The sequence below is a fragment of the Mirounga leonina genome, unplaced genomic scaffold (assembly GCF_011800145.1).
Source record: "Mirounga leonina isolate KUSES-001 unplaced genomic scaffold, KU_Mleo_1.0 Mir_447, whole genome shotgun sequence".
Taxonomy (NCBI): Eukaryota; Metazoa; Chordata; class Mammalia; order Carnivora; family Phocidae; genus Mirounga; species Mirounga leonina.
In genome coordinates, this window is record NW_023270757.1 from 6,766,582 (window position 1) to 6,775,830 (window position 9,249).

Sequence of the window (9,249 nt, forward strand, 5' to 3'; positions counted from 1 at the left end):
TACGGAAAATTTCTCTTGTCAAATATATATGCTATACACTTGACTGTAAACATATTGGTCTAATTGCAAAATTTACCACTGGGAAAGCTAATTATTTAAGGTGTAGGTCCAAAGTAGAATTTCCCCACCTTTATGTAAACCACAAACACATATCTCTGGTAACTTGAAGTGTTGAACTCCCCTGCAAGGCAAAGAGGCATTTCCTGCTGCGCCCTCCCAGGGGGAGGCTCAGGCCTTTGGCTAGGGGTTGTTTCCACAGGCTGGAATCTTTTTTTCCTGGATGTGGGGGTCCTCTTAAACACAAGGGAATTGTGGTGGCCCTTTGAGGTTGCACAGGGAATTATTTGAGTGCCTCCTTTCAGTTTCACTCATATCCCTTAGCGTTGCTCTAACAAGGAGCCCATTCTCTTGTTAAGGGCTTCTTTGGCAATGCCCTAGGCCGAGCTATTGCTGAACTGCCTCCTGTCTATACCCCCATGTTTGCTGGAACCAAGAGAGCAAAAGAGAGGGATTCCCTTGTAGCTTTGTGCCAGGTACTTTTATAGTTCTGTCTTGTTTTTATTTTTCTACTGGGAAAAAATTAGGAGTTTTTATTGTCTCAGAGCACTACTTCTCAAGCTCAAACTTTTCTGGCAAAAACAAAAACAAAAATCATGCATATTACTAAAATAGAAATATTATTGCTTTTATTTTTTAGATGAGATCGGGCGCATTCAGGGTGGTATGGCCGTAGACCGCTTTTATTTTTTAAAAATGCCAATGCCAATGCAGATGGCAAGTATGAATGCTTATCGAAGAAAATTTCAATTGTACCATATATGGAATAAAATTTTACATATTATTCAGTACATATTCACTAGGTGCATACTGTGTACTAGATCTTGTATTAGGCACAAAGATTGTGAAAGTAAATAACACTTGGTTCTACTCTGAAAATATTCACACTCTCTCCTGGAAAATGTGTGTAGCAAGGTGACAGGTATGCAAATGTATAATTAAAATGCAATGTATATGCTATTGTAGCTCAGAGAAAGAGTAAACTCTGACTCCTGTGTCTTAGAACAATTGCGTAGTGTAAGCAGTATTTGATGTGGGTCTGGAAGGGTGAGTTGAATTATAACAAGGAGAAAAAGCACTCTTTCTAGGAAGTGGAGACAATATGTAAAAAAAGGAACAGTGACCGGGGCGCCTGGGTGGCTCGGTCGTTAAGCGTCTGCCTTCGGCTCAGGTCATGATCCCAGGGTCCTGGGGTCGAGTCCCACATCCGGTTCCCTCCTCGGTGGGAAGCCTGCTCTCCCTCTCCCACTCCCGCTGCTTGTGTTCCTGCTCTCGCTATCTCTGTCTCTGTCAAATAAATAAATAAAATCTTTAAAAAAAAAAAAAAAAAAGGAACAGTGACCGAAAATAGCATGGCGTGTTTGGGAAATAGATAGTATTTTGGTATGGACAGGAGGCAGTGTTCAATGGATAGAGTGATGCTAAGTGAGTCTGGAAAAGAAAATATTATCCAGGTAATAATGCATGTTAGATGAAATGTTAAGGCTTTGGGATTTTGTTCTCTAAACAATGGAGTTTGCCTTTGAAGGTTTAAAGAAAGGGAATAATAGGATTTTTTATTGAGTACTTACCATATGCCACACATTGTTCTAAGTGCTCTAGATAAAATTTACTCATATAATCCCATTATAACCATATGAGGGAAGGGCTACAATGACATCCATTTTACTGATGATCTTGGGAAAGTCATCAGTTTCTTCATATCTTCACATTGATCTGTTAGGTCCTACACAATCCCAAGCAAAACCACAGCTGACTTTATGTATGTATGTATGTATATATGTATGTATTTATCTATCTTTTCCCGAAATTGACAAGCTGACTCTGCATTCATATAGAAATGCAAAGGTCCTAGCATAGACAAAGCAACTTTTATAAAGAAGAACAAAGTGAGAGGATTTACACTACTTAATGTCAAGATTTATTGTGAAGCTGTAGTAATAAAGACAGTGAGATATTTGCATTCAGGTTGACAAGTAGAATGGAGAGTCCAAAGGTAAAGCCTCATATGGACAACTGTTTTTTATTTGTTTGTTTACAGAGATACAAATGCTATGCAGTGGGCAAATGATAGTTGATAGTCATTTCAACAAATAATGCTGGAACAGTTGGATATCCATAAGCCAAAAAAAAAAAAAAAAGGATTTTGATCCATATCTCACACAATATAAAAATTTAATCACATGAATCATACACTTACATTTTAAACCTAAAACTATAAAACTTCTAGCAGAAAACATAGGAGAAACTCTTCATGACCACAGATTTGGCAAAGATTTCTTAGATATGACACCAAAGCTATTATCCATGAAAGAAACACATGATAAGCTGGACTTCATCAAATTTAAAAACTTTTCTTCAAAAAATACGTTAAAGTAATAAAAAGGCAAACCCCAGATTGGGAGAACATATTTGGAAAGCTTGTATCTGAAAAAGGACTTGTATGCAGAATATATAAAGAACTCGAAAATTCAGTAATGGAAGAACAAACTGCCCCATAAAGAGATGGCAGAAGATCAGAAGGGACACATCTCCAGAGAGGATATGCAGGTGGTAAATAAGCACACGGGGAGATTTTCAACATCATCAGTCATTATGGAAATGCAAATTAAAACCAAAATGAGATACCATTACATGCTTACTAGAACACCTTAAATTAAAATGTTTGACCACATCAAGTGCTGTCAAGGATATGGAGCAACTAGAACTCTCAAACACTGCTGGTGGGAGTGAAAATTGAACAGCCACCATTGATTAACATTTTGGTAGTTTCTACAAAGCTAAACATACACCTACCATATTCTCCAGCCATTTCTCTACTAAGTATTCACCTAAGAGAAAAAAGCATACATCCATACAAGACAAGTACGTGAATATTCACAGAAGCTTAGAACTGGGCAAAACTCAAAAGGTAAACATGGATAAACAAATCACAGTATGTTTATACAATGGAATGTTGCTCAGTAACAAAAAGGAATGAACTACTAATACATGCAACAACACAAACAAATATTTCAGTAAGTATTGTGAGTGAAAGAAACCTGATAAAAAGAGTTCATACTCTTTGATTCCATTTCTATAAAACTCTGAAATGCAGACACTTCTGTAGTGACAGAAAGCAGATGAGTGGTTCTTAGGGAGGAGAGGTAGAGAGATAAGAGGTAGAGATTACAAAGGGAAACAAGTAAACTTTTGGGATGATGGATGTGTTCATTATCTTGATTGTGGCAATGGTTTCACAGATGTACACATATGTCAAAGCTGATCAAATTCTACACTTTGAATATTTGCAGTTTATATCATGTCAATCATACCTCAACGAATCTATTAACAAACAAAAATTTAGTGGGAAGATGTCTGAGTCTACCTTGTGATTTAACATTAAGCCTGGGGGCAAATCTGTACACTTGAAAGCCATCATTACAATGAAAAAAGGATCACTAGTAAGTTACTCAGATGATTTTTTTTATTTGTTCATCCAGCAAATATGTATAAAGTGCCTGTGGATGGCAGCAGGGCTAGGTAGGACTAGACCTGGACATACAGTGGAGGAAAAGCTGGAGTCCCCTGCCCTCAAAGAGTTTGTTTGGTCCACAGTAGCAATATAATAGAAAGGCTGAAAGAACAAACTTCAGGAACGCCTGGGTGGCTCAGTCCATTGAGGGTCTGCCTTTGGGCTCAGCTCATGATCCCAGGGTCCTGGGATCAAGACCCGCATTGGACTCCTTGCTTGCTCAGCAGAGAGCTTGCTTCTCCCTCTCCCTCTGATGCTCCCCCTGCTTGTGCTCTCTCTGTTAAGTAAATAAAATCTTTTTTAAAAAAAGAACAAACTTCAGAGTAGAAAAATCTCTCCAATAATTCCCCCAAAGTCTTCCACTTACTTTTTCATTGGTCAAGATTAGGTTGCAGAGTCAATTTATAAGTTACAGAGTCAGAATTCAAACCCAATTCCAGAGATTTTGTTTTAACTTCTCTATTGCCCCTCAGTATTAAGAAGCTTGACCCTAATTAGAAAGATTGAAACAGAATTGTTTCTGTTTGAGGTATGAACTCTCTTACTATGATTTAATGTTACTGAAAGTCATATCCACATACCACCTAAAATCTTCCTTTATACCACCACGGCGATATGTACCACCCTGGTAAACACTGGGCCAAATGTTCTCTAGACTCACTCTTGGCCTTAATACCTTAAAATCTCATACTCTGGGTTTTGTCCATGTGAAAGTAGAGGATAAGTCATGCCAACCATAATTGCCTTAGCTTTCTTTATCCTACTGGGAAAAGATAACATGTTTCTGTTGGGGCTGGGATACAATGTAAGGTTCCACACAGCCATGAAGATGGTAGTCCTCACCTTTTTCTCTATATGTTCCTGGAGGTTGGTGGTGGGTGTGAAGGTGTGGGGGAGTAGAATGTGGGAGGCAGCAAGAGACTCCACACTGGTTCAATCCTCCCTTGGTGCACTCAGTACAATGGAGAAGAACTGCTTGCTGAACAGAAGTGGCCTCATGGGCAGGGTGTGAAGAAAAGTGGCTCTTTTAAGGTTCTTGGGCAGGGTCTTGACTCCTCTTATTTGATGTTGAATGAGCCGCAGTTTCCATCCAGCAACTCGCTAAGATCCAAAATTACCAGTTCCATCACCCAGCAACTTTTCATCGTGGACAAAGTAATTCCAAAGTAGAAGGTTTTGGTCTCATGGTGAAGATCCAAAGTTACCTTCAAAGGCTGTGTGCTGAGCACAGAAGAGGTATGATCCCTCTGGGTCGTACTCTGTTAGCAACAGACACGCATACAACTGTGACAGGCCTTAGTCATCATTTAGTTCTATTCCCAAAGTTGCCAGCCACAAAGAACTGGAACAAAACTGGTTTTGGAGATCGTCACTCATGGGCCAAAGCCAGCATTATCCTCTCTTTCTCCTGACAAGTAAGGTGTAGGCCATCAGTTCTGTGTCTCTCTTCCTTTCAGACAGGGTTTCCCACCTCACCACTTTTGACATTTGTGACTGTCCTGTGCATGTACAATGTTTAAGAAAATCTATGGCCTCTCCCTCTTAAATTCCAGGAGCACTGCTCCCCAGATGTGACAACCAAAATTGTCTCCCCATACTGCCAAATGTCTCTCAGGGGACAAAATCAGCCCCAGGTGAGAAACACTACCTTAAGTTGACTTTATTTCAGGGTCCTGAGTAAGGGCCATCCTAGTCTGTCCCAGGCCTTTTTCTGATCTCAGTCTCAAGGAGATGAGACTGAGAATTTACTGGGCCTCTCTCCTTATTCAGATTTGCCTGTTTTCACCCCAGCAGGTTATATAACAGAAAGAAGGGCTTATTTATTAAGTTAAAGAAAAGGTCGCACCCATCTTTTCCCCAAGGCCAACACCGCCTGTTTCTCTTATACTTATAAAATTAAGCAAGGTCACTTAATATCTGCTCCCAAATGATGATCTTAAGCCCGAACACATCGTTGCTTCTATTAGTGAGGATAAAAGAAAAAATAAACACTGGGAGGGCATCTCATTTCATTACAGTTTTATTGGGGATCATATTCCAATTAACACTTTTCTTTTCAATACGGCCTATTATAAATAAACCACACAGAGGCTGCATTTTAATTTTTCTTAAATTTTTAAATATTGTGCCTTGGGAGGTTGAATACACTTTTCAGTGATAATCACTGGTAAGAGAAGCGTATCGCACCCCACAGTGATTCTACAAATCGAAAGCCTAAATACCCTCCTGTAAGACTAGAGTCAGGAGAAGTAAGTAAACAGAAGGTAATCTTTCTGTGTTTCTTGAAACCAACTTTAAGAGAACAAAGGTAGTAATTAGGATTCATTTTCTCTCCTCATCAAGACGGTGCTCAGCCCCTCTGCTGAGCCAGCCTTTGCAAGAGATGGAATTTTTAATCAGTGATTGATAGCACCCACAGCTTTCAGGCAGGAGAATGTCTTAGTGACCTCTACAGGGCTGAGGTACTGAGTTATGTTTCAAAAGCTTGACAGGGCCAAGATGTCTAAGCTTGTGAAGTTTCAAGACCAACATTATCCTGAATTGGTTGATGATTTCAAAATGTAGATTAGCTTTGATGATGGATTAGAAGCTACAGGAAGAAATTATGGAGGAACAGTACTTCTGAGTTAAGAAAAGACTTCTGAATCTGTTTTTAGAAAACTGACCTACCTTCTTTTATTGTCTAAAATCTTACTTAAAGTGACCCCAAGTGTTTTTCCCTGAGTTTCCCAAGTTTTGTCCTTGACTCCATATATATTTTTTCTTTCATCTCTGTTTTCCCTTAGTGTTCCCATATACTTCCATCTCTTAAAATACTTAATCCTTCTATACACGACTCTAAAATCTATCTCTTTGGGAGTTGGCGCCGGGGTGGTTCAGTCAGTTGGGCATCTGACTCTTGGTTTTGGCTCAGGTCATGGTCTCATGGGTTGTGGGATCAAGGCTCACCTAGGGTTCTGGGCTTGGCCGGGGCGGGGGTGGGGGGAAGGGGAGGTGCTTTGGTATTTTCTACCTCTCCCTTTGCCCCTCCCCCTGCTCATGCTCTCTCTCTCTCTCCTCTCTCTCTCTCTCAATCGGGAGACACACCATGCCTTTAATTGCCTATTGTATGCACCCTTGGAGGTTGAGTACTTTAAACTCAACATGCCTAAAACGAACTTAATGCCTTGCCTTCCAAATACCCTTCTCTTATTGAATACCGTCATAAACTCACCATCCATGCCCCAAATCAAGGACTCATCACCTTTCCCCATATAGCGGGACCCATATTTCCTCACATTGTCAGGACCACATTTCACCATCCGATCAAGGGCAATGTTCTGGAGATTCTATTTCCTAAATATCTGTCCGAATTTTCCCATCTCCCCTCCCACGGCCACCTCCGCAGCAGCAGGACCTGGCCTGGATTTGTCCAGGTGTCTAGGTGGGCGTTTCTGCCACAACTGTCTCACCTCTTCTTTCATCCTTTGCGTTGCTATGGAAATTAATGAACTGAGTTCATTTATACCATGTGCTCTCCTAAGTCCCTTAGAAATATTAATTTACTTAAGTTTGAAACAACCGAAAACAAATTTTCTTGAAGCTAAGTTGAAATACGCATGAGTGACCCTATATAGAGACACCCTTGAAAACACTTTTCCTGCAAGATCTTATCCATCACCTAAGTGAGAGTTCTTAGAAACCCCAAGAGGCTGGGATGATGTCAGGACTTAATTTGGGGGTTCTAAATTCCCTCTACTAATATGTTCGCCATCCCTTTTTCCATCTGGCATGCTTTTGCTTATTAACTGTGTACTGAGGACACTGAACTCAGTGGGTTATAAACACAAACCAGTCATGTATTTTCCGAGCACTGCTTTAAATAAGGTAGCCCGTGATTTGGTGTATGTAATTCGACCTCTTTGTGTCTCCATTTCCCTTCTTAAAGACAGGAGAAATAATGTTACCTACCTCATAGAGTTGTTTTAAGACTTAAATGTATTAGTACATATAAAATGTCTAAAGCAGTACCTGGCATATAGTAAGCACTCAGTAAAAGTTGGCCATAATTTTTATGCTCCTATCTCCCCTTCTAAACCATAAGCGCTTTGAATCCCAAGAGCTTACGTAGTGTCTGGCACATTTTGGGTGCCTCCAAAGTATTGGCATAATCAGGGAGATGATGTAATCAAAATAAGGATTCAAGGAATTAAACAGAATTTGAAGTTGATTTGATCACATAATGCCTTTTTTCCTAAGGATTTCAAAATAGCATTCAGGCAATACTTGAGTCTCCCAGGAGACAATGACTATAGATAATATCTCTATGACAGAGAGAATCTTAGCTGGATTCAATCACGGAGAGATGCAATTACTTTCCTGTGAACTAGTTGAAGAATTTGAACAGCTACTTCCCTGGTAGACAGTGAGAATTCTAAGCACACAGAGATGGCAGAATCAACCTTTGTATATTTCCTGTATCTGGTTTTATCCCAAAGAACAAGTTTCAGATGATCATTCCACAGAAGTCTGAAAGATTTTATAAGATGCTTTTATGTCAGGTGCTTTAGAAAGCAAGTAGATCATGTTACCTACTTCCTACAGGCATGTTCCAGGTACCGCCATGACATCAGAGCCCACTTGTATCACGATGCAAAAACAAAACAAAAACAGTATTTCTTTTCCGGCATAATAACAAGCAGAACTACTGGGTAGATGTGGCTTAATCTGTCATGAAGGAAGCGCCCTCCCTCCCTGTTTCTCTGGGGGTCATGAAAACAAAACCAAAATTAAAAGGCAAGAGCAAAATCAATCATAGTTATCTTTTATCCTTCCAAATAGTCAAGGATTTAGCACTATGTAGACTAAACATCTGGGTGATGTTTAAATTTTTCCCCACTTTTTATCCACATTTCGACCCAAAGATTGAACCCTGTATGGAAAGCCTTAACCATTAGCCTACAAAAGCTGAATTACCAGACTTAATCATCACAGAAAGTGTAGTTATTTATGGAATTAGAGGTGGTCATAGGGGGAGAAAATGAGGAAATCGTAACCAAAGTCAGTGGTTTTGTGGCTGGCTTTTTCTGGATTTATACTAATGAAAAAAGAAATGTGCTTCTGTCCAGAAGATCAATTCCAAAACAAATAAAAACACTGTCTCACTAGCTGTAAAGAGATGCCCTCACTTTCAATAAGGGCCTGGGAGGAGGAAGGTCCTTGGAGAATTATCTAGGAGTGGATGACATACAATTTTGTTTGCTAAACATTCTTGACCTTGTGTCCTCTATAAAAATAGTTTCTTTCAGTGCAGCTGAGAAAGCTGTGATTTTGCTGTCCAGTCAATGCAGGCCTGCCTCCTACATCATGGTGAACATGGGTGTGGCTTCATTTCCCGGTATAAAAGCAAAAGGTGGTAGGCTTAGCCATCTCCTATTCCAGTGACTCAAAAACACTGCTTCCTCCTTCCTCATTGAGAATCCTCCGCCGGGAAAGCGCGTCCTATGATTGGAGCTCAAAGTTTTTGAGTGTGTCTAAGACCCCGCATATAAAACATTTCTCTGTTCCTGTCCTGTTTTACCCCTTTTGCCTACCCCTGACTTATTAGGTTCCCCACTTCCAGGGAGCCCTGTGGTATCAGGACGAACATTTTGATGTAATCCCACTGCTGTTGCCGGAGCTATCTAAGCTGGAGGATT